General features: G+C 41.2%; 1 long non-coding RNA gene across 1 annotated transcript; it reads left to right on the forward strand.

The window, feature by feature from the left end:
- The first annotated feature begins 498 nt into the window (after positions 1 to 498).
- On the forward strand, positions 499 to 20,783 carry LOC142436618 (uncharacterized). The gene is made up of 5 exons (XR_012782028.1): positions 499 to 623; positions 6,590 to 6,735; positions 11,783 to 11,894; positions 15,601 to 15,727; positions 19,694 to 20,783. It is a non-coding gene; the product is annotated as an uncharacterized LOC142436618 (long non-coding RNA).
- Positions 20,784 to 23,773: the final 2,990 nt, after the last annotated feature.

Here is a 23,773-nt window from a genome sequence, read left to right on the forward strand (position 1 = left end):
GTGTTCTGACTGTTCTCTATTCTGAAACAGCTAGATAGAAATAAGGCTGCAGTTGGTCACAGACAAACTGTACAGAGATAAACTCATTATGCTAGAAGCATGCAGTCCTTGGGATAACATGTAATTAGTGAGGGAGTGTGTCTAGTGCAGTGGTTCTCAACCTTCCTAATGCTGCAACCCTTTAATACAGTTCCTCATGTGTGCTCACCCCCCAACCAAAAAATTATTTTCATTACTGTAATTTTGCTACTGTTATGAACGGGAGAACCCTTTGAGAGGGTTGTTCAACCCCCAAAGGAGTTGCAACCCACAGGTTCAGAACAGCTGATCTAGTGGGTGAAGTGGGTTAGCTAAACCCTGATGGAAATCCTTAGAGCAAGACCCCTGTGTCTAATGCCCATGTGAAGTCTCTGTTTCCCCAGGACTGTCTTCTTCATCCTTTCACATAGTGGAATGCATGGTACCTTGCCAAGCCAGAATATACGGGATGTTTTAGGACACTGTGGCTGTTGAGGAGGTGGCTCTGAATTTCTCCGAGGAAGAATGGGCATTGCTGGACCTTTCTGAGAGGAAACTATAGAGACACGGGATGATGGAAACTTTTAGAAACCTGGCCTCAGTAGGTATGAATATTTTCATTAAAAACGGAAAGATGTGTGCGTGCGTGTGTATATGTATATTTGTGTATGTTTCATACTCAGTGATGCTATTGCAGTATGTGAGCTGAGTAATGGGAATACTTTGTTATATAAACAAGTGTAGTACTTTCCTCTCAGGAGCATGATGTCATGTTTCCCCATGAATATAAGGCTCTTAGTGTTATACTGATTTCTTATATCAAGTGTGACTATGAGTCTACTAAGTTTCCTTACGTGTTATAAATGTGAGTGTTGACCTTTGGTGCAGAGAGGCTATGTGTGCATTGTGCCTTGTAAGAGCTCTGTGTTTTTTCAAGGTTAACATGATAGCTTTATCTATTTATTATCTATTTATCCATTGTGTGTCAAGCACAGTTGTACATGTGTTACCTCATCATCCTCAAAACATTTGCTTTCTACTTGAGCCCTTGGTATCAGCTCCTCAATTTCCCCCCTCCCTGCTCACTGCCTCTCCATCATGAACCCTTGATAATTTATAAATTATTATTTTTTCATCCTTACACTGTCCGATGTCTCCCTTCACCCACTTTTCTGTTGTCCATCCCCCAGGGAGGGGGTTTTATGTAGATCCTTGTAATGGGTCCCCCCTTTCTGCCCCACCTTCCTTTCACCCTCATGATAGCACCACTCTCACCACTGGTCCTGAAGGCATCTTCTGTCCCAGATTCCCTATGTTTCAGGTTCCTATCTGTACCAGTGTGCATCCTCTGGTCTAGCTGGATTTGTAAGAGAATTAGGTTCATGATAGTGGAGGGGAGGAGGAGCATTTAGGAAGTAGAGGAAAGTTGTATTTTCATTGTTTCTACACTGTACCCTGACTGGCTCGTCTCTTCCCTATGATCCTTCTGTAAGGGGCTGTCCAGTTGCTGACAGACGGGCTTTGGATCCCCAATCTTCACTCCCCTTCATTCACAATATGCCCGATACTGATCCCATCGACACCTTGTAATCAATCCATAGGTTGTGTGCTTTTTCCATGTGGGCTTTCTTGCTTCTAAGCTAGATGGCCACTTGTTTACCTTCAACCCTTTAAGATCCCATATGCTATATCTTTTGGTAGCTGGGCTCCATCAGTTTTCTTCACATTTTCTTTGCACACAGTTGTCTTCAGCTATCATCTTAGGAAGGTGAGCATCGTGGAATGCCAGGTAATAGAACAAAGTGTTCTTGCATTGAGGGAGCACTTGCATGGAGGCCCAATGTCCATCTGATACCGTAATACTAAACCTATTAATATATGCACCTAGATCTATTTCCCCACCCTAATATAAATATATTTACATATGCACATGCTTGTATTTAGACTTCTGTAAATGCTCTTTGTCTCCTAGTTCTTTCCTCTATTTCCTTTTACTTTCCTCTTGTCCCACTATCATGCTCTGTCTGTAGTTCAGTAATTTCAGGGTTTCAGTAATTCTTCTCAGTTACATTGCCTTGATCAATCCCTACCAGGCATCTTACACCCTCCTTGCCACTTATTTTGTGTCAGGGGAAAGGCCAGACCCTAACACATCACAGCGGGTCGGTTGGTGCAATTGTACAGTGATAATAAATAAAGATTATAGTAAAGTCATAGGGAGCATGAGAGATAGAAGAGAGATTGAAATAATGGAGTCAGACACATTTCATAGTTGCATGTTCACCTCAGCCTCACTTGGGGGTCCACATGGGGAGAGAAATATTTATTGCTAACCAAGGCTTTTATATCATCTGGGGATGTGCAGGCCCCCTAATTACAGGTGAAGAAATCCATCACAGGAAAGTGTTGTGCTATAGGTAATATAGTAATGGGAGTGGGCTGCTGTAGGGGTTCATATGCTGTTGGAAGAGGAGGGAGTAAGGGTGTGCATGTGACAAGATGGGCGGACCCGAGATTCAGCATGGCAGCCTAACTTTGGATGTCACTGAGCAGGTTTGACCTGTTCTCTGGTTCACTGTAGAAATCATTATCAGTAAGGTGTACTGTAAACCCACCTTGCAGGGTCTAAATTGAAGCCTTTAGGGGGAAGTATCCCATTGTCCTTAACAGCAGGGATGGGCCCTATATGTGGTGGGACTAGACAGTCCTCTGACAGCTGATTGCCTTCAGGGAGGTAACTTGACAATTATTTACCATTAATTGTGAGCAGTGTCCTAAGTCTAACATATATTTGGGGGAGATGACTTGGAAAAATCTTTCTGTTTCCCACTATTTTGGATCACTTATTGATTGTTCCCTTTTCCCTGGGTTGGTTAACACCACTTTCTTTCCCCCACCTCCCCTTCTCCCATGTCATGCTCCCTGCCCCAACCATGGGTCCTGTTGCTTTCTCCTCCAGATTGTTTATCTGGCCTATATTATCTAGTTAGAAGTGCAGTTATAATATGCACACACACACACACACACACACATACACACACACAAGCACACATACACACAAAAGAGCAAAACAAAATGACAAAAGAAAACAAAACAACAGCAACAAGAAAAAAAGGGAAAAAAGAGAAAAGCCTGTAAAAAGTTAGAGGTCTCTATGTTGACCTTTAGGAGTGCTTTTCTGTGGAGTCTGATGGGGGCCACGCCCTGGCCCCCGAGTCTAATTTTGGTACTCTTGGGACTTCCTTGCTCTACTTCCCTTGCTGTTCTGTTGCACAACACCCTTAGTGTTTTGCCTGGGTGTGGTGGGGTCAGATCGGATGCAATTCCCAAACTGTCTCCAGTGTTGTCCCCTATAGGGCTATAGGTCAGTGAGGGATGTCATGACTCATAGTCGGTGCAGCCATAGTGCTTCTTTTTGCATGGGCTGCTCAGAGCAGGCATATTGTCCTCAAAGCTTGGTGGGCCAGGATGTGTGCTCCACTCTCTCTTCCTCCCCCTTCATTTTCTCCCGTGTGCTCTGATCAGACATGTCCCTTTCCCTGAGCTGTAGCTTCAGTGTTGTCCTCTGAAGTAAATTCTTCTGGGGGAAGGGGCAGCTGTCCTCTTAGTTGGGATTGGGGCTGGCCCCTCTGATATTTTTGTTATAAATAGATTTTCTTCCACCAAAATTCCACAGACCTAGAGGAGCATAGGACTGGCTCAGTGTCAGGGAATTGTTGATTATCTTTTCACACTTTCCTTGTGATGTGTTTTTCTCCAAGAGCAGCATGTCAGGTACACCTTTTCGCCCTCATATGACACTAATGTGATGGGGATCTGCCTTAGGCTGGGTTCTCTAGAAAAATAAAACTATAGACACTGACATATGCATAAGAGAGAGCTTTTCATCAAGAGAACATCCCAGCCCAGTCCAACTGAAGCCCATGGGTCCAATGCTACCTAGAGCATCCATGGCTCAGTGTGTTCAAGTCCCCAAACTTCAGTTTTTGGGTGAGCATCAATCCTATCTGTTGTCCAGCTTGGTATATGTGTGTGTATCACATACATATATGTGTGTGTATCACATACATATATGTGTGTCTATATAGTCACTCTAATATTATATGTGCACACGAATGCCTTGGTTTAGTTTATTAATTCATCAGTATATGAGGACCTTCAACACTACAGAAAACTACAGGACTCTAAATTCATGCTTTCATCACAGAATGGGTGGAAACAAATTCCCTGTTTCAGGGTTTTAATCTGAATACATTTGTACTTCCTTTTCTGTAAGATAAATGCTATAATTTTGATCATGCTGTATTTCTTTTTTTATTAAATCACTTTATTGGGTCTTGTAGAACTCTTATCATAATCCACACCTCCATCCATTGTGTCAAGCACATTAGTACATTTGTTGGCATACTCATTCTCAAAGCATTTTCTTTCTACTTGAGCCCTTGCTGTCAGCTTCTCATTTTTATTCCCCCCTCCTCATGAACCCTTGATAATTTGTAAAGTATTATTTGTTCATCTCTTACACTGCCCTATGTCTTCCTTCACCCACTTTTCTGTTGTCTATCCCCCTGGGGAGGGAGTTATACGTAGATCATTGTGATAGGTTCCCTCTTTCTCCCCCCACCTTCCCCTTCCACTTCTGATTAACAATTAATAGTTAGGGAGTTAAGTACCAAGAGTTATTTCAGCGTGTTTAAATGTAGCCTACAATGTTTTAGCATTTATTAGCTATTCATGGCATATCGTGAATATTTTATGGATGTGATAATTAAATTATGATTAAAGGAATTTTTATGTCTTTTTGGAAGCCTCTTCCTTAAAAAAAAGTGAACCTGGTAGCTCTAGTTAGAACATACAGTCAATTTTTAATATCACTGGTAAAAGTGGACATTTATGGTTGTCCTTTTTCTGACGTGGGGTGATGTTTTTTCAAGTATGACTTTTTCTTTTTAGGAATGTATATTAGCATATTAACATTTTGAACTATATTTGTTTTATGTTAGATTTGTAGAGTTATTTTTCCTTAGCATGAAAAGTCTTTGACTTTGGTTAGTAAGTTTTGTGTCTATTTAGATTATTAATTCTTTTTTACATTAATTGGTATATATTACAGTGCTCATTTTCTTATATTAAATCAACTCTAGGATAGATTCTACTTAATTATCATGTGTAATTATTTTCATGTGTTTTCTGACTCTATTCCCAATGTTTTCAAGAACTTTTTCATGTAGATCCATTATCAATATTGCTCTACAGTTTTCTTGAAGTATCATTATCTGACCTTGTTTACAGGTTATTACTGGTCTCATAGAAAATATTAATAAGGTTACTCTGACAATTATTGTTATGTTTCACCCAATAACGTGAACTTAGACAAAAAGAATAAAGTGTCTATTCATATTGCGTGAATACTCTCCTGTCTAGCTGCCAGAATCTTCAACTTTAATCTGTCTTACAGTTAGCCTTGAAGTTTCTCATGGAATTGAATTGTGATTCAGTTGATTGTAAACTTTCTGAACATCCTGAAACCCACTCGACTCTCATAGATCACTTGCTCTGGCTGGATCCTCTAGAGTGATAAATGATTTACACCCCTCTTGACGGGACAAATCGTCACTCACACCTGAGACTATGGATGGGACATCCTTGAACCCAAGCCAATAAGCCCACTACTACAGTGTGTGTTGTTTGCCATCAGTCAGCATTACCTAGAAAGCTTGGAATCCAGAATTTAGGTCAAGATGACAAAATGGTTTGATCAGTCATCTCTTTTCTGGATACATCTTGCATTTTTAAGCATCTTCCCTCACCTTGGCTCTTACCATGACCCCTTGCCATTCCATGACTGTAAGCTGCAGTCTTTCCCAAAGGCTTTAAAATCGGACATCTGTAAACACAAGAGCTTAAGAGAGTAGCAAATAAGGATTCCCCTGGCTTGTTTTCTTGTTTAGAATATCTCTATCTTGGCCAAGGTACCTCTAGGATGTGCTATGGGTGTCGCTCTGTCTCTTGTTGTCCACCTGTACAAAAACTTTCTCTAGTTACTACACTATTGTGCATAAATGGGCTACCCAACCATAGGGATTTCTTCACACAATAGATATTGTAAAGAATACCCAGGATGCAAGGGGATTGGAGTAGGTTTTACTTAATGAGAAGCTCAGCCTGAGTTGGAGTGGCAGATATGAGCGTGATTCAGCTTGATCACTTTCACCAGATATGTCAAGGGTTTTGGTCTGAGGTTCCGTTATGGGCTTTTAAAGAACATTCTTCATAAAATATTCCGTTCTTCAGTTAGATTGCTGGTGAAAAGAAGATATTTACCTTCAATGGAGCTTGAGAAATTTGAGGCCTTAAGTACTTCCACTTTGTGGATCCAAAGTTGATCATGATATTTGGGAAATTAGTAAAATTGCTCTGCAAAGATAGAGTGGACCCTTGTTTGATGCAAACCCTCAGCTTTGAGCAGGATTTTGATCCCAGGTGGTGGGGGTGGTCACTATTTAGCGCAAGAAGTACAGGCCAAGAAAGTGATATGCCTTTTTCAACATTGCCTCCTCTTCTGTTTCAGAACAAAGATTTGCCACAGAGAAATACAGTCCAGTCTAGGGAGCTAGAAATCTGGTACTAGTGTCTTGCACATTGAAGCATGACAAGGAAGGACTTCAACTTCTGACTGGGTCGTGAACCAAATCCATTCACCTGACTCCAAGCAGGGTGAGCATCCCTGGGGTTCCTGGGGTCAGCACTGGGCAGAGGAGTTTGAGGGGAAGCAGGAGGGATCTGAGCTTTCTGGGGTCTGAACCCAGGAAACACCAGTGTACAAGAACCCAGGCTGCCCCATTGGTCGGGGTCCGAGCAATTTGCGCATCTCCCGGAATGATAGAATTTGCTGATAATGTAACCATGTATAATTGTATTAGAACTTAAATTGTGAGCACTCCAATTTGCAAAAGGCGGGTGGCATAGTGGTTACAGATTGGACTGCTAACTGCAAGGTCAGCAGTTCAGAATTACAAGTCACCCCTGAGGAGAAAAACAAGGTTTCCAATCTTGGTAAGAGTTATAGTCTCCGAAATCCACAAGGGGCCATTCCACCTCCCTTTAAAGGGTCACTGTAACCAGAATCCACTCTGTGGCACTGAGTTGGGTTTAAGGTTTGCATTGCTGATGACAGTGACAACTCTGTCCATTTGCTGCCTCCCCAGTTTGATTAAGCCTCCATTGAATTCCTTTTGATAATTAGCCAAGAATGTAGATCATCTTACCCTTGCGGAAAATGCCTTACAAAATAGATTGCCTGCACTCCTCTCCATCCATCCCCCTCCAAGGGCCTGCCTAGATGTATCCTTGATGGAGCTCACCTAAGCGAGGACAGCACAGGGGCCATTGTTATGAGTCTGGCCTTGATTGCCTCAGTTTGAAGGCCCTGGACCAATCTTTTAAGTCTTTCTATCTAATAATGTGCATGTCCCAATTATGGTCCCATTCCTGCTGCTGCAGTCCCACCTGTATCTGATGTATTGCTTTGCCACCAATCATGATCTGTGACATGGCCTTTTGTTCTGTGTCCTATTTATCTAGGGTCCCGACTCTGAATCCTCAGTTGCATTTGAACTGCTAATGGCCTCCCTTATCCATATGATGTGTGTGCGTATCTTTTGTTGTCTCTTAAAGTTCAATAAATGCTCTCCTCAAATTATGTTTGACAAAGAAGTCACTTTTCCACCCTAACACACAATTTAGCATCATCAGTGCCTCAAGGTACAGTTCTCTGGGACAGCATCTTGACAGCCGTACCTGCAGGTGAGGTCAGGCCCTACAACCCCCTGGCTTCTGTCCTAAATGTACAAAAATTACAAAGTTCTCTTAGTTCTGCGGATAAATTCTCTCTCTGCACCTTAGCCTTGTACCAGACACACTTAGCTCTATGTGGGTTGGCAAATCTAGTTCCCCAGATAAGAACTCAAATGTACCCCTATTTCACCTCTAACCTCCTGCCCAAAGGCACTTAGCTCTCTTGTTCTGTGGTCTGGGAATGCCACTGCTCTGTCTCAGGCTCTTGGTTCTGCTGCCACCATGTCTCTGTTGCTGCTTCTTCCCTTCATGTCCACTCTTGTGTCACAGCTGCCTGTCTGCTGGATTGAAGAATTTCTGTGAAAGAATCTGGGATCTAAAGGCCCCTACTCCTGGTTCTTTTTTTTTTTTAAAGTCATTTTATTAGGGACTCATACAACTCCTAATACAATCCATACATATATCAATTGTGTAAAGCACATTTTTACATTCGTTGCCCTCATCATTCTCAAAACATTTGCTCTCCACCCAAGCCCCTGGCTTCAGGTCCTCAATTTTTCTTCTCCCTCCTCACTCCCTCCTCCCTCATGAACCCTTGATAATTTATAAATTGTTATTTTGTCATATATTTCTGTGTCCCATTTTTCTGTTGTATGTCCCCCAGGGAGGAGGTCACATGTAGATTCTTGAAATAGGTTCCACTTTTCCAACCCAACCTCACTGTGCCCTTCAAATATCACCACTCACACCACCAGTCCTGAGGGGATTATCTGCCATGGCTTCCCTGCATTTTCAGTTCCCATCTGCACCAGTGTACATCCCCTGGTCTAGTCAGACCTGCAAGTCAGGATTCAGACCATGACAGTTGGAGGGGGGAAGGAAGCACCCAGAAACTTGATCAAAGTTGTATTTTTCATCGTTGCTACATCACACCCTGACTGTTTCATCGCCTCCCCAAGACCCTTCTGTAAGGGAATGTCCAGTGGCCTACAAATGGGCTTTGGGTCTCCACTCCACACTCCCCCGCTGATTCACTATGGTAAGATTTTTTGTTCTGATGATGCCTGATACCTGATCCCTTGATACCTTGTGATTGCACAGGCTGGTATGCTTCTTCCATGTGGGCTTTGTTGCTTCTGAGCTAGATGGCCGCTTTTTTACCTTCAAGCCATTAAGATCCCAGATGCTATATCTTTTGATAGCTGAGCACCATCAACTTTCTTCACCACATTTGCTTATGCACAAATCTGTCTTCAGTGATCATATTATCGAGATGAGCGTGCAATGTAATGACTCTTCTCCATCTATCTTGATTGATAATTTGGCTTGGTAGCGTATTCTTGGGTTTGCATTGTTTTCCTTCAATTTTTTGAAAATGTTACTCCACTCTCTCTTCTTCATAGTTTCTGCTGATAGGTCTGATCATATTCTTATTTGGGAACCTTTATATATGATTGCTTGTTTTCCCCTAGCTGCTCTCATGATTTTCTCCTTTTCCTCAAAGTTGGATAATTTAACTATTATGTGCCTTGATGACTTCTTCTTGGGATCCAGTCTTGCTGGGATTCTTTCAGCTTCCTGAATGGTTGCCTTGTTTTAATTCACTAAGCTGGGGAAGCTTTCCTCCAAGAATTCTCTCACTACTGTTGCAGATGACTTCTTTGTTGTGTCTTCCTCCAGTAAGCCAATAATTCTAATGATGTACCGCTTCATAGCATCAGACTTAGTTCTTAAGTTTTCTTCAGCTTCTCTGATGATCTTATTAGATTTTTGTTCTCGTTTGTTGAAGTCTGCTTGGCTGTCCTCCAAGTCACTGATGCGGGCCTCTGATTCTTCCAGTTGCTTGTCGAGGTCCATGAGTGTGCTACTGGTTTTTGTTATCTCCTCCCTAAGCTCCTGTATTTCTCTTTGATTTATGGTTTTTACCTTTTCTATCATTTCATCATTTTTCTGTATTGTTTCCCTCATATCCCCTGACTCCAAGTAACATTCTGAAAATTTCTTTCTGTGGCAGCTCAATGTCTGCTTCCTCTATGCATGCATTATGTTCAGGACATCTTCTGGCTTTGCCTTTTGTTCCTCTCCTTTTTTTGTTGAGGTTTTTGGGGCTGATGGCTGCTTGTGTTGCATTGTTTTAGATGAGCCAGGTGCCATTTTCCAGGGAGTCGAAGAACACTGGCTCTCTCTGGGAGACTTTGAACTGCCTATAGCTTATTTCACTATGGAATTAACCTACCACTTTGTCCTCCTGTGGCTTCCCTCTCGGGGGAGTGACCCAGAAGGGTTGCCTGCTTTGGTGTTGCAGAGGTTGGGCAGAGGCTCCTGCAGTAACTTTTGTTGAGGAGTGTTGGCCGAGCTGCCTTATGCCCCACAGGCACAAAGGCTGGAAGGAGTTCCCCAGTCAGAAGTTGAGCAGAGTATCCCCTGTTGGGGGCCAGCAGGGATTTTTCCAGCCTGCTAACTACACAGGGTGGAGCTCACCTAGCTGCGTGTGGCTCAGGTGTAAATGCCCTAAGCTAAGGGAGTGGTCTGGAGGTTAGCAGTAGAGTGTGAGAGACCAAGAAAGAGGAAAAGAGGAGAAAAAAAAGTTAAAAAGCAAGCCAAATGTGCCCATGAGGGGCGGGGGAGGGGGAATATAGTGAAGAGATGGATAGAAAGCAACAATGTAGCTGAGCCCTTATCCAGGCCAGAGGAGCTGCAAGGGTTTAATCCTTGTTCGGAGGTGGTAGCAGCAAGCTGTGGCTGTGTTGAGAAAAGGCTGCTGCACAGCCCTCCAAGACTGATAGGGTGACAGAGAGGAGATGCAAAGGTCTAGTGCCTGCCCCAAGGCAGGTGGTGGCAAACTGTGGCTGTGTTGAGACCAAGCAGCCCTACAGGCTCCAAATGGTCCTGGCTCTGGCAGAGACAGTGGCGGGGCAAAGGTCAAGCCCCAGCCGGCCTCCACTGAAGTAAACCAAAAGCCCCCAGCCCCTCAAAACCCCATGGGTCTGTGCCTACTTGTCTTTATGATGCTCCTCCTGCATTCCAGCAGTGTTCAGTTATCTCTAAGTAACTCTCCTAGCTTGAATTCTGTGGAGTTCCTCTGGTGTTTGTTACTCCTTCGCCATCTTGCTGGAAGTCCCCCTGGTTCTTCTTTTTTGTTGGTAGTGAGATCCCAATTTCTGTCTCTGAAATAACTCAATTAGTTGTAACATGAATTCCAAAGTAACTAATCTGTAGGTTAGGTTTCAGACAGTTTATTTACATAACCACAAGGCACAACGGTACCAATGTATTGTTGGCCAAGCTGCCCGATTGTCTTATATGACAGCCCCAGTGGGTTTCCAAGACTGTAACTTTATAACGGAGTAAAAAGCCATGTCACTCATGCTTTCGAGGAGAAATTGGTGGTTTCCAATTGCTGACCTTGCAATTAGCAGCCTGACAGTAACCACTATGAGGGACAACTTTTCCTCGTTCACATTGGCAGGCGACAAACCCAGGTAAATAATTTGGAGGAAGTTAAGGGGGCATAGCTAGACTGTGTACTTGTATAGACCACCTGTCTGACTCAGTGATTCTCAACCTTCCTAATGCTGCGACCCTTTAATGCAGTTCCTCATGTTGTGGTGAAGCTCCAACCATAAAACTACTTTTGTTGCTACTTCATGACAGTAAGTTTACTACTGTTATGAATCAGGCAACCCCTGTGAAAGGGTCCTTCAACCCCTAAAAGGGTCTCAACCCATAGGTGGAGAACCACTGATCTAACTGCATTAGGTACTACAAATAATGGTATATTAAAAACATTATCTATATTGGGATTCAAAAGTGCACTCATTATTGGGGGATATATACTTCTTCATTTACATTTATATGTAATTTATATATGTATAGATATAAATTTCAATCTAATAAATGTCATATAAATGTTTATTATGGAGCCTTGTTTTTGACATGTGTTAAGTGTTGGACTTCTATCCTCAAGGTCAGAGGTACACACCCATTAGCATCCTGTCATGGCTTTAGAATCTTGGAAGCTCTGTACAGCAGTTCTCCTGTGTCCTATCTGCAGCTTATATGTCTAACTCTACTTGATGGTGAGTTTAAAAGTGTTTCTAAAGTTATTTTACAATTTATAGTTCTCCTATAAAATAATCTTTAGTTTATAATAGCTCTTTATATATCCCATGTAAAATGTTTCCAGATGCTTTAATTAACATAATCATCTTAAAGGTTCATTGATTTGTCATTCTCTTTGAGAGTCACACAGTAAGGAATTGGTAGTTTGTATGCTGTGGGGTAGGGATCCAACTCTTTGTTTATTTTTTTATATTTATATTTGATTGCCCAATCTCTATTTGTTATAAAATAATCTTTTATTCACATGTGTGAACATTATGAGTTTTAGATTTTATTGCTCATGGTATAAGCATGTTTCCCATTACTCAATAAGGGCACCGTTAACAGTATTGGGGACTTTGGGTGTTTAGAAGAAGGAAAGAACAGTAACAGCACCTGGACCTATTGGTTATGTGTTACACTGTATTCTCCCATCAGCCTGCCGATGGTGCATCACCAGCAGCTTAGAGGAAGGAGGAAGAGTGCCTTGTATTATTACTTTTGGGATTTCCTCACGAGAGATTGAAATTTGTGAGCATCATTAGAGCTGATCCAGATAAGACAGAGCATCCCAGTTGCCTGTAGTGTCCTAAGGACCAAAGAAAATGGCCAAGGCTCAGGTGCTTCTGATGTGTTTTATCCTTTTCTGTATTTTCTACTGGAATTGTAGGAGCCTGTATAATACTGATTCAGTTCATTGGAAAAGCAGAAATTTGAAATAGTAGAACTTAGAGCTAAACTTTTACTCTGATTTCAACATTTGGCTGGAGAAGATTAGGAATATATTGATCATAGGATTAACAATAAACTATTGACATTGAATATAATATAGCACTGAGGATTCTTTGGATAACATTATCTTCCAGCTCATAATTTATTATTCTATGGCCAGCATATCTTTCAAATTATATGCTATACATGGTTTTTAAGGAGAAATAAAATCACTTCTTTAGGAGAGTTCAGTAGTCCATGGGATTTTTGTTTGAGTAACTTTCTTTAATGCTTATTTCTGAAGGTGATATGTTAAATACTCTCCCACACAGCAGCATTCTCATCAATGCATCTAAAATGGGTCTTGTTGCATTAGTGGTTTAAAAATGAGACAGCATCTCACCTCCTCTAACTAGAGATGCAGGAGAGAGAATTAACTGTCAACATCAGCTCTGATTCATATGAGGCAGAGCTTAGACAGACCTGTACCCTCCAATGGTTTTCCAGTCTGACACCAGTATCTTTGCCACACTCCTCTCCTACTCAGCTGATTCTTTTTTTTTTTTTTTTTGCAGTGGCCATGGACTAATTACAGTCCAGAGTCACAGGTACAAGTTTTACTCAGTAACAGAGTATAATTTGGTACCAGAATTAGTAGGCTACACATTGACTTTCATATTAAAGAACCATGTAGGCACATTTGCTCTTCTTCAGGGAAGGCCTGTTTTCCCTGTCCCCTATCAGACATTTTTCCTTCTAAAGATAGGCTCATTTCTTAGTTCCATCTTTATATGGTCCTCTCAACTACTTTTGGATATCCTCTTCTTGATCTTGCCTGCCTGTCCCACTTTCTTGGCTGAAAAGCCCTTTCTGGACCTGACACCATTGGCTCTGTCACTCTGTCCCTTCTGCCCTGGTCATTGTCTCCATTGGTGCAGCTCTTGACCCATGAATAGTACAGTTCATTTTGCAGGAGCAGCAGTAGACCCATCCCTATGTGGTAGAGGTTCAAGATGGTCCATGATTTGCTCAGCAACATCTCACAAAACTCAAAAGTCATCAAGTAAATAAATCACTCTTCAAGATGTGGAAGCTGGTGAGTTCCAGATCTATATAAAGGTCAGGAATCAGTCTGTAGGTTTTTCCTCATTGATTTGTTTATAAACGCTGATGAACCAGATCATCAGGTCAGACCACAGTCCACTGCCTCACAAAGAGAAGTTGTTGAATCTCGTCAGCTAATAGGTTGCAGGGGCTGAGGAACCCAAATTGGAAGGTCAGACAGCAAGCTAATGGCTCATAGAGTGGAGGAAGCTCTCAAGTCAGGTCACACAGGCAGCTCATAGTTGCCATTCAAGGAAATGCCACATTAATTTTTTGGAAGCTGCAAATCCCTAATCCATGGGTTCATTCTGAACTGTGTGGCTGCAGGGGCTAATAAACCCAAATCAACAGCTCAGATGACAGGATAATGCCTCACTGTCTCCTCTCAAACCATGCCTGCAGGCAGTTCTCTCTCTCCCTCTTAATATGTTGGCTTCTTGGGCCAACCCAGCATCTTCCCTGCCTAGGCAAGATTAGGAAGGCTCCAGAGATCCACCCAGCAGAATTAGGCTGGGGGCGCCTTGGAGAGCATGTGGTGAAAGATGGCAAGTTCAAGAGGACCTTGCAATTAAAGTTAAGATAATTCACTCCAAAGGTGGCTGAGGAGAATTTGTCCTAAGGTTGTCAAGAGGAGCTTGTCCTAAGGTGGCCTTTAAGAGCTTAGAAAGTTGTTCTGCACTCAGTAAGGGAGATAATGTCTATGAACATTCTGATCTTGGTTCTGACTTATAGCTTCTTGTTCCTGATCCCGAGTTGTACCTTGTTCATTAATAGACCACTTTGATCTATTGAGTGTTGTGTGACCACAGCAACAGATTATCAAACCCAGAAGTGAGACAGAGTGGTGTGGAAGGATTGACTTGTTTTAGAGTTGACAAAAAGTGTTGGAGAGTTGAGGTATGTTTGACCTCCCCCATCTGCACTGTTCCCAGTACTTATTGCCACTGAAGGTACCGAGCCTCTAATAATGGTGATGCTGGTAGAAATCCTAATGCCATTTAATAACAAATAGGTCTTTATCTACCTTGTGTGATTATAAAGCTGAGCTATTTCTAGAACATTCAGATAATGTCACTGGAACTCAAAATTCTAATGTTAAGAGTGGGTGCATTATTTTCAGGCACTGGGGTCCCCAACACTCCAAAAGTGATCCTCAGGAGTGACATTGCAATTGTGAAAATATTAAAAGACAGAGAGCAGACAGCTGGACACAGGGGCTCTCTTCCCATGTCAGGCCTGAGAGAGTGAATATATTTTCCAGTGGGTATATATAATGGAGCTTACAGGTCTTTCCATAAGGCGTTCGTGTCATGCAGTTAGCATGTACATAGTTAATGGGTCATATCATAAGCGGGTAAAATTCTAAACAAGCAAGATGCTGAGTTACCATCTTGACCTAGTGTTAGTTGACTTCAAACTGGCCCTGTGCCCTCCCCAGGTGTTTGCTACATTTATGTTGGGCTGGCTCTAGAACCTGATTGCTCAGATATACAGATAACCTTCAGGCATAGTGAAGTAGCCAGGTACAGAAATGATTCCTCTACTATGGGAGCTCCTTTAAGCCTGCTCCTTAATGTGGAGCTAGCTATTGTGGGGGCACTGTATTTGACCTGGAGAATGTATTTGAAAACATTTATTTCTCAGAACACTGGAGATCTTTCTAAAATTAGGGCTAGTTTTCTCGGCTGATGGTCGTGAATGTAGAAATAAGGTAAAATATTTTTGTACCAAGTCCTCAGTTAATGACGCATTATGGAATGAACTACCACAATAGTTTTTATTATTGTTTTCCTTTTTTTACTGTAAGATATATTTTTTTTAAATCTTCAAATGGAAAATACTTCATTAAGTAGACCCCTCTTACTACAGGAACCACTGACATTCAACGATGTGGCTGTAAAGTTCACCCGGAAGGAATTGTAGCTCCTGAACTCTGCTCAGAAAACCCTATATCAGGATGTGATGTTGGAGAACTATCACAACCTGGTTTCCATTGGTGAGGAGAATTCTCAAGTCATTGACCTCGTCACTGGCTTTTCCTGTCTTATATGTTAAAAACTTTGCGGTGTTTGTGGTATTCTCAAAGAGGTAGATTCTCATTGCATTTTCTCATCCTAGGTTAGTGGGTTAGGTCTTCTACCCTTGAAAGAATGCTATTTACTTTGTTCCTTTGAACATTATTTTTCTAGAAATACAAAACTGCAGTCTTTACACACTTTACGTTAATTTTGGTGTGTCCAAGATTCTGTAATTTCCCTTAAACAGGTTATCTAATTGTCACCCCAGAAGCTTTCTCTCAATTGGAACAAGAGAACTGTGTTTGGTATTAGAAGCAAACTATAGTGGAATTTTCTCAGATGCATGGTCAAAACACCTTAAGGGGAATTGGCTGGGGTAGTTGATTGAACAGGGAGAAGGCCTCATATCTATGAAAGGTGTCAGAAAATGCATAAAAGTGTGTGCTACTTTGTATGTGAGAGTTCACTTGTCCAAGATGTTGAGGGAAGTACACCTGTAGCTCTTATGAGATTAGATTTCCATTTTCTTGTTTTACACTAAGTGTGTTTGCTTCCATAATTTTCTTTAACATTCTGAAATTTTCCCTTCTTTTATGTTTCCACTTTACTATGAAAATCTGTCTTGCACACTTCTCTCCAAACAGAGAACTCTGAATTAGTAACTGTCCTCTGAATACAGCACATTCCTCCCCTACTGAGTAAGAATGGATATCCATTTGCAGTATGCAGCACCATCTTGCATCTTGAGCTCCCACCATAAACGGGTCTCCTTTGTGCTTCCTTAGCTTCCCCCCTTGGAGTTTCTCTAAAGATTTGGTGTCCATATTCTCATTTGGTGTCCTGTTCCTTTAAAGTTTTCTTCATGCAGGTGATGTCAGTTCTTTCTGTTTTCTTAGAGAGATGGTCAATTTGCCTTCTCTGTTGGAATTCTTTAACAGACATATTTCCCCATATTTTACTCCTTTTGGTGAAATATATTTATGACTTCTGTTGTTTCCGGGTATCTAAAATCATCTTCCTAGCAAGAAAATTATCAGCTTAAAGTATACTTTAGCACTGTACCTTACATTTTTTTCTACCTGTAAGATTTTTTTAAGTTGTCTGTTCCTCCAATAATTTTTGTAAGTGGAAAGGGCATGTTTTTTTTAAATTAAGCAATGTCTGCTATATATTTCTTACTATGTAGTGTCCCTTCCTTAGGCCCACCCCTTCTTAACAGGTCCAATACACGAAAGATGACTGTTGCTGCTTCTAAAGAACATTTTTGCAGTATATTCCAATAGGTTTTATTGCTGTTATTCAAACAATGCATAGTACATTCAATATTGCTCTCTTTTCTTTTCTGTCTCTTGAGTAGCCTTTTGGTTTCCATGTGTAAGTTGCCTTTCATTTCATCCCACATCTCATCTGGTCTCTGTCATTAGTCTTCAGTCAGACTTTTATTCCTCATGTTTATTCTTTACATAGTCTCTAAGCTGTGCTCTAGCTACTTTGGCTAGCTTCTACTTGGATTTGAGCAATTTATGATCTGTTCCACAGTTAACCCCTGGGCGTGTTTTGACTTATAAGCTTCTCCACCATTTCTTTCTGTAGATGTGGTTGATTTGATTTTCATTTGTTCCATTCCGGAAAATCCATATGTGTAGTTTCCATTTCTGGTGTTTAATAAGGAATTTGCTATGAATTCATCATTAGTCTCAAAATGTTATTAGTGAACCTGTGTGTCATTTCTGTTACTAAGGTCACATTTTCCAACTACTGCTACTTTCCCCAAATTTTACACTTATCAGTGTGTATGATTGTTTGGTTGATCAATGTCAGGCTGAAAAATTCATGTGAAAATTTCAATATATATTTTTAAATATTTTATTGGGAGCTCTTATAGATATCATAACTTCCCATAGTTCAATTACATGGAGCAGTCCTGTACAATAGCTACCACAGTTTGAAAACTTTTTCTTCTTTAATTCCTTGATATCAGCTCTCCTTTATCCCTTCTCCCCTCAATTTCATTATTGTGGTGGTAAACAGAACCTGGATGAAAGTGTGAGCAGCAGCCTTATATCTGTACTCCTGACCACAGGGCTTGGAAGACCAGTTCTAGTGCTGGAAGAAAACCCCCACAAGTCCCAAAGCTAGAACTGCTAATGAGCAATCTCCAGACAGAGATTTCCCCCCAACTGCCCTCCAGGAAGATGTTAGTATACAGCTGCTACAGGTGCCTGACTTCTTGCTTCTCAGCTGAAAGATGCCTAGCTTTGAAAGCAATCAGGTTCCCTTTGTTGCTGTCACTTAAGGAATCAATTATCTCTTTCTCTCTTAAATGCCCACTGGATGGGTCCTAAAGGACTGGTGTGTAATTGAAGGGCAGAAATAAAAAGGCTTTGCATTCTTTCACCAATTTATATAATCTCAGGGCATGCAGCTCCCCCGCCTCCCACACAAACACAGGCAGACACCTAGCTACCTAACAAGGTAGGCAGGATCTTTAGCCTCGGGATCCCTGAAATAATTGGATGAGCAACTTAAGACCGGTGCTGAGGGTAGGTGGAGTGGAGTAATTGTCTCCTGAGCGGGGAGAACAATAACAACAACATGTCTGCTCTTGTCGTTAAAGCTGCTGGCAGATAGTAATTAGCCATGCGCTTGTATGAGGTATCATTAAGGTGGCACTACAATGAAAGGATAGTGTGGCGATGATATTTAACTAAGAGTATGTGACTGGGACTCTTCTCCAACTTTGTGAATGCTTCTATGTTTGCTTTAATTGGTGCACAAAACTGAATAACACTTGTACTAACTGGTCTTGCTTGCAGGCATATGAATATTAGCCTACCACTGACAAAATTATACATCAGGGAAGATATTGCAGTGTGCTTTTGGATAATGAATATGATGCCAATCTTCTTGAATTTGTCGATCTCAGCCTTATAAACCACTTGATTATCTAATTAAAAATAGCCAGTACCAGTCTATTAAAGTTGAATAATGCATACACTATCAATTTTTACCATTCCATTTTGTTTTGACAACTTGCAATTTTTCATGACAATATTGCATGTATGCCATTTTCCATTTACTAGAGGATATTAGCAGCTATTTTTTCTCATTTTCAGTCATGCCATGTCAAGCACTGAAGGTCCCCAAAGCTTTTCCTCCATCTACATCATTATGGTTGACTGTACTTTGAGGATTTAGTACTTGTTCAGTGTTATTTCATTGCCATTAAACCTGAGGGGTTCATGTTCCAGAAGTCGATCACCAGATCTTCCTCCCAGTCCCTATTTCTGGAGAATCCACTAAGACCTGTGCACCATCGGTGGTCCTGCTTGTATTTGAAACACTGGGTGGCAGTGCTTCTGGCATCACAGCAACCTGCACGCCACCACAGGACAGCACTGTAAGAGGAGTGCTGTGAGCTAAAATACAGGCTCCACAAACATAAGGAATGTGTTTCTGTACCATAATCCCTTTCATATATACCTGTAAAAATGGTTTTCTCCCAAGTAGAATATTCGCCATGTTTCGCATTCCCAACTTTATCTAGCACTTAGTTATCTTTCAGTAAAGATTGATTAAATGAATACATTTAACCTCTACCAAATGGAATTAGCAAGTCATATCACTCCTGTGGTCTATTGGTCTCATGTCTTCCTTCTGTTATGTTTGTTGTATGTATTCATGTACCTCTTTAAGCAAATATCAAACCTGTGTCCATTTATCACTTTCATATCCAACCTGATTTCTATAGTAACTATTTTTACCATTTGAATTGTTTACATGATTGTATTTCGTCCAATGGGCAATAAACATTAAGCATAGTGTTTTATTTATAGTCATAAAAGAGGGTTGTCACTAAAGATCTACTTTATATCAATGTGTATTTTATGGGGTCCATTGAAAACCAAGATATTTAAAAGAGTCAATGTTGTGTTCTTTTATAGAAATCCAGAAAGATGATGATCATTTGCTTGAGCACTTGCAATGTGAAAGATGCATTGACAGAATGGAATGGTGCTACAAATGTAATACATATTCTCAGCATAAAAATAATTTTCCTCCAAAGGAAACTTATGAGATGTTTGGATTACATGAAAAAAATGTAAAATCAGATTTAATCATTCTGGAATTAAATCAGAACAGAAGCAACAAAATACAGAAGATGAGAAAACTTTTCTCCACAGTGAACAAGAGCAATTTAATACTGAAATGAAATTCCCTGAGTGTGAACCACCCAGGTTCATGAAGTCACAGTGCATTCAGCATCAGGAGTCTGATGAAATTGAGAAACTACACACAGGCGATAAATGTGGAACAACCTTCATTGAAGACTCTGTGTTCTATGAACACCAGATTATTGGTATACTAGATAAGACCTACGAATGCAGTCAGTGTGGGCAAATATTCAAGAAAATGTTCAAACTCAATGAACATTATCAAAAAAGTCATGAAGGACAAAAGCTAGGAAAATGCTTGCAATGTGGGAAAAATTTTCACAGTGTATCATACCTCAAGGGACATCAGGAACCTCATGTGGCAGGAATGTCCTATGTATGCAGTGAATGTGGGAAAGGCTTCACTAGGAAGAGTGATCTCACTGCTCATCAGCAAACTCATACTGGAGAGAAACCCCACATATGTGGTGAATATGGAAAAGCCTTTATCAGGAAGACTCTTCTCACTGTTCATCAGCGAACTCATACTGGAGAGAAACCCCATGTATGTGGTGAATATGGCAAAGGCTTTAGCCAGAAGAGTAAATTTACTGTTTATCAGCGAACTCATACTGGTGAGAAATCCTATGTATGTGGTCAATGTGGAAAAACCTTTCTCACGAAGAATGTTCTCACCATTCATCAGTGAACCCATACTGGAGAGAAACCCCATGTATGTGGTGAATGTGGAAAAGCCTTTATTCGGAAGCATGCTCTCACTGTTCATCAGCGAACTCATACTGGAGAGAAACCCCATGTGTGTAGTCAATGTGGAAAAGCTTTTATCAGAAAGAGTAAAGTTACTGTTCATCAGCGAACTCATACTGGAGAAAACCCCCATGTATGTGGTGAATGTGGAAAAGGCTTTATCCAGAAGACTGCTCTCACTATTAATCAGCAAACTCATAGTGGAGAGAAACCACATAAATGTAGTGAATGTGGCAAAAGCTTCATTCGTAAAGGAAATCTCAAAACTCATATAAAAATTCACAGGAGTAAAACCCTATATATGTGGCAAAGGCTTTATCCAGAAGATTTCTCTCACTGTTCATCAGCTAATTCACACTCGGGAGAAACCCCATGTATGTCATGAATGTGGAAAAGCCTTTATCTGGATGGCTTCTCTTACTGTTCATCAGTGAACTCATACTGGAGAGAAACCCCATATATGTGATGAATGTGGAAAAGCTTTCAGCCAGACACAATGCCTTACAGCACATCAGAGATTTGACAAAAGGAAAAAAGCCCTTTGCATGAATTAAATGTGGAACATCTTATATGTGGACATCAGATCTCGTTAATCATGAGAAATTTTCAACAAGAAAAACTTTCATTGGAGTTAGTGTAACAAAGCTTTCAAAACAAAGGAAGAGGTGCTGGAGTTTGGCCTGGGCCAAGTGTGTGAACGGACAGTTGTGACTTACCATATGGGTACCCGTGTTCTGTGTTGCTGTCCCTCTACTGACATGGCCCACCATCTTGGCGACAGATGACCTTCCAGACTTCCACAGAGTGCATGTTCTTCCTCAGATGCATGAAGGTTCCCTAGACTATACACGGTAGTCCCTGGAGAAGTGCTGACAAGGTGGGGAAACCACAGCTTCTGAGAGGAAAGCCTCACTGCCTTCATTCCCTTGTCTCTGCTGAAACTGAGTTTGTGTCTGGGCTCACACTGAGTTCCCATCACTGTGTAACTTGCACAGTAATACATGGCCGTGACGTCAGGATTCACAGAGCTCAGTTTTAAATTAACCTGGTTCTGGGATGTATCCCTGGTGATGCTGACTCAGTACTGGAGAGCTAGATTATAGTTTGCGCCCCCCATTCTCCCATATTATCCCAATCCACTCCAGATCCTTTCCTGGAGCCCGGTGGACCCAGGTCACATGATAGCTGGTTAAAGACAATCTAGAGACCGCACAAGTGAGAGATAGGGTCTGTGAGGGCCTCACTAGTCCAGGGCCTGACTCTTGTACCTGCACCTGGGCCTATACAGCTGGGGATAGAGAGAAACCCAGTGAGTCATGTGCCCCGATTCTTCACTCCCAGACTTCATGTCTGACTCCCTGAACCACTCACCACCCTGAGTTGCCAGAAAGAGGAAAACCCACACATGCTTCATGTTCATGTGGATAAGATTCGTGACACCCAGAAAATGCTCTCCAGGTGAGAAGGATTATGAATTTAAGTCCTTGCATGTTGTGGTTTTATTTGGGTTCTTGTCAGGCATTTGCGTGTGGGAGGTGCATGGTATGTAAAGGTGGAAAGGGCTGAATGGGGCCCCTGCCTCTGGGACTCACACTAGAAAAGTGATGCTGGTGGAGTCCTTGAGAGAACACAGCCCTCTCTTTGAGGTCTTCACTCTACCAATCATGCGGACATCTGTGCAGATTTTAAGTTTAATGTAGCTTTACATCTATTACCATCAGAAGTACACAGATGATCTGGTGAAATTAAAGACAATCTCTATGCTTACCATGCAATGGAATCAAGACTAGGCCTACCTGAATCTTTTCATTCCTTTGACCACGTAGGGAAACAAGTATATGTCTCCCTAAAACTCCTTTCCCCTATAACATTTCAGAATATTTGGGAAAGGATAAAATATACTGCGTTATAGTCCATGTTTAATATTGGAAAAAAAGTGTTTCCTACCAACAAGGTTATTTGTGGGGAAACAGGAACCCACAGAAGTCTTAAGAAGGTCATATTTCTTCCCATGGATTAGTACCCTCTGTGGGTGATGGGTATTCTGAGCCCCCTGCTGACAGCAACCCATCACATACAGGAGAGGTGTTTCCTGGGCTTACACAGTCTTCCAACTTCTGTGGGGCACACAGTAACATTTTCTCTGGTCATAAGCATTCAGATTGTTGGTCAGGAGTGTTACCTGGAGTTGTCTCTGCAGATTTCCAAACACGGGCACTGGAGCTACCATAGTGGTCAGCACAGCAGCTCTAACTGCAGTCTGTATCCAGGCTCCTGTGGGGCCTAAGCACCCCTGCAAGTCAACTTTCTCCCTGAGGTTATTTTTACCTCTGGTCCCTCAGTGGGAAAAGCTTTAGAGGTAGAGAGTGCTACAAGTTGCAAACACTGTGAGCTGGATACAGTGAAAGGAAGTATGATCTACAGACATAGCTCTTTATACAGATTTTGATATTGAGATATACGCCACAAAAAATACTGGTAAAGAAAATCTGGCTCAAAGACAAAGATATTCTACAGGATTTAGGCTGCCTTCTTTACAGAGGAACGGGGAAGTATTTAAATCAGGCTTCTATTCAAAATAATTGAAACTGGAACGTTTTAGTTAATTATTTGATGTTAAGGGGAAAGTTTCTAGTCAGAATTATTTTGGGGGTGGTTTTCTGTTATGTTTGATGGGAAATTTTGCAGATGTTTTTAATTGTTGAAAACAATACTCTAATGCCACTGAACTACACCTGAGAAGAATGTTGCAAATAGTATTTTGTTGCATGTTTCATGAGAAAAATATGTTCCAATACATGACAGAAAGTTTTGCACACATAGCTGCAAACGGACAGAAATTCTTGCCAGTACAATATTTCAAAAACTTTAAAATATTGAACAGGAAAGGGATTGTGATATAAACCAATAACTGAATTTACAATAAAAAATTTCATAATGAAATAGTCTATGTTTATTATTTTATTTGATTATTTGTTTTTTGCCCAAACCATCTTATAGTTAGCTGTGGTCGTCATATAATCATTTGTCAATTTCACAGGATTAAGAGTGAAGGGGTGGAGTCTAGCCAGTTAATCAGATCATAGCCAATGTGGCCTCTGT

Source organism: Tenrec ecaudatus, unplaced genomic scaffold (genome assembly GCF_050624435.1).
Source record: "Tenrec ecaudatus isolate mTenEca1 unplaced genomic scaffold, mTenEca1.hap1 Scaffold_476, whole genome shotgun sequence".
NCBI classification, from domain to species: Eukaryota; Metazoa; Chordata; class Mammalia; order Afrosoricida; family Tenrecidae; genus Tenrec; species Tenrec ecaudatus.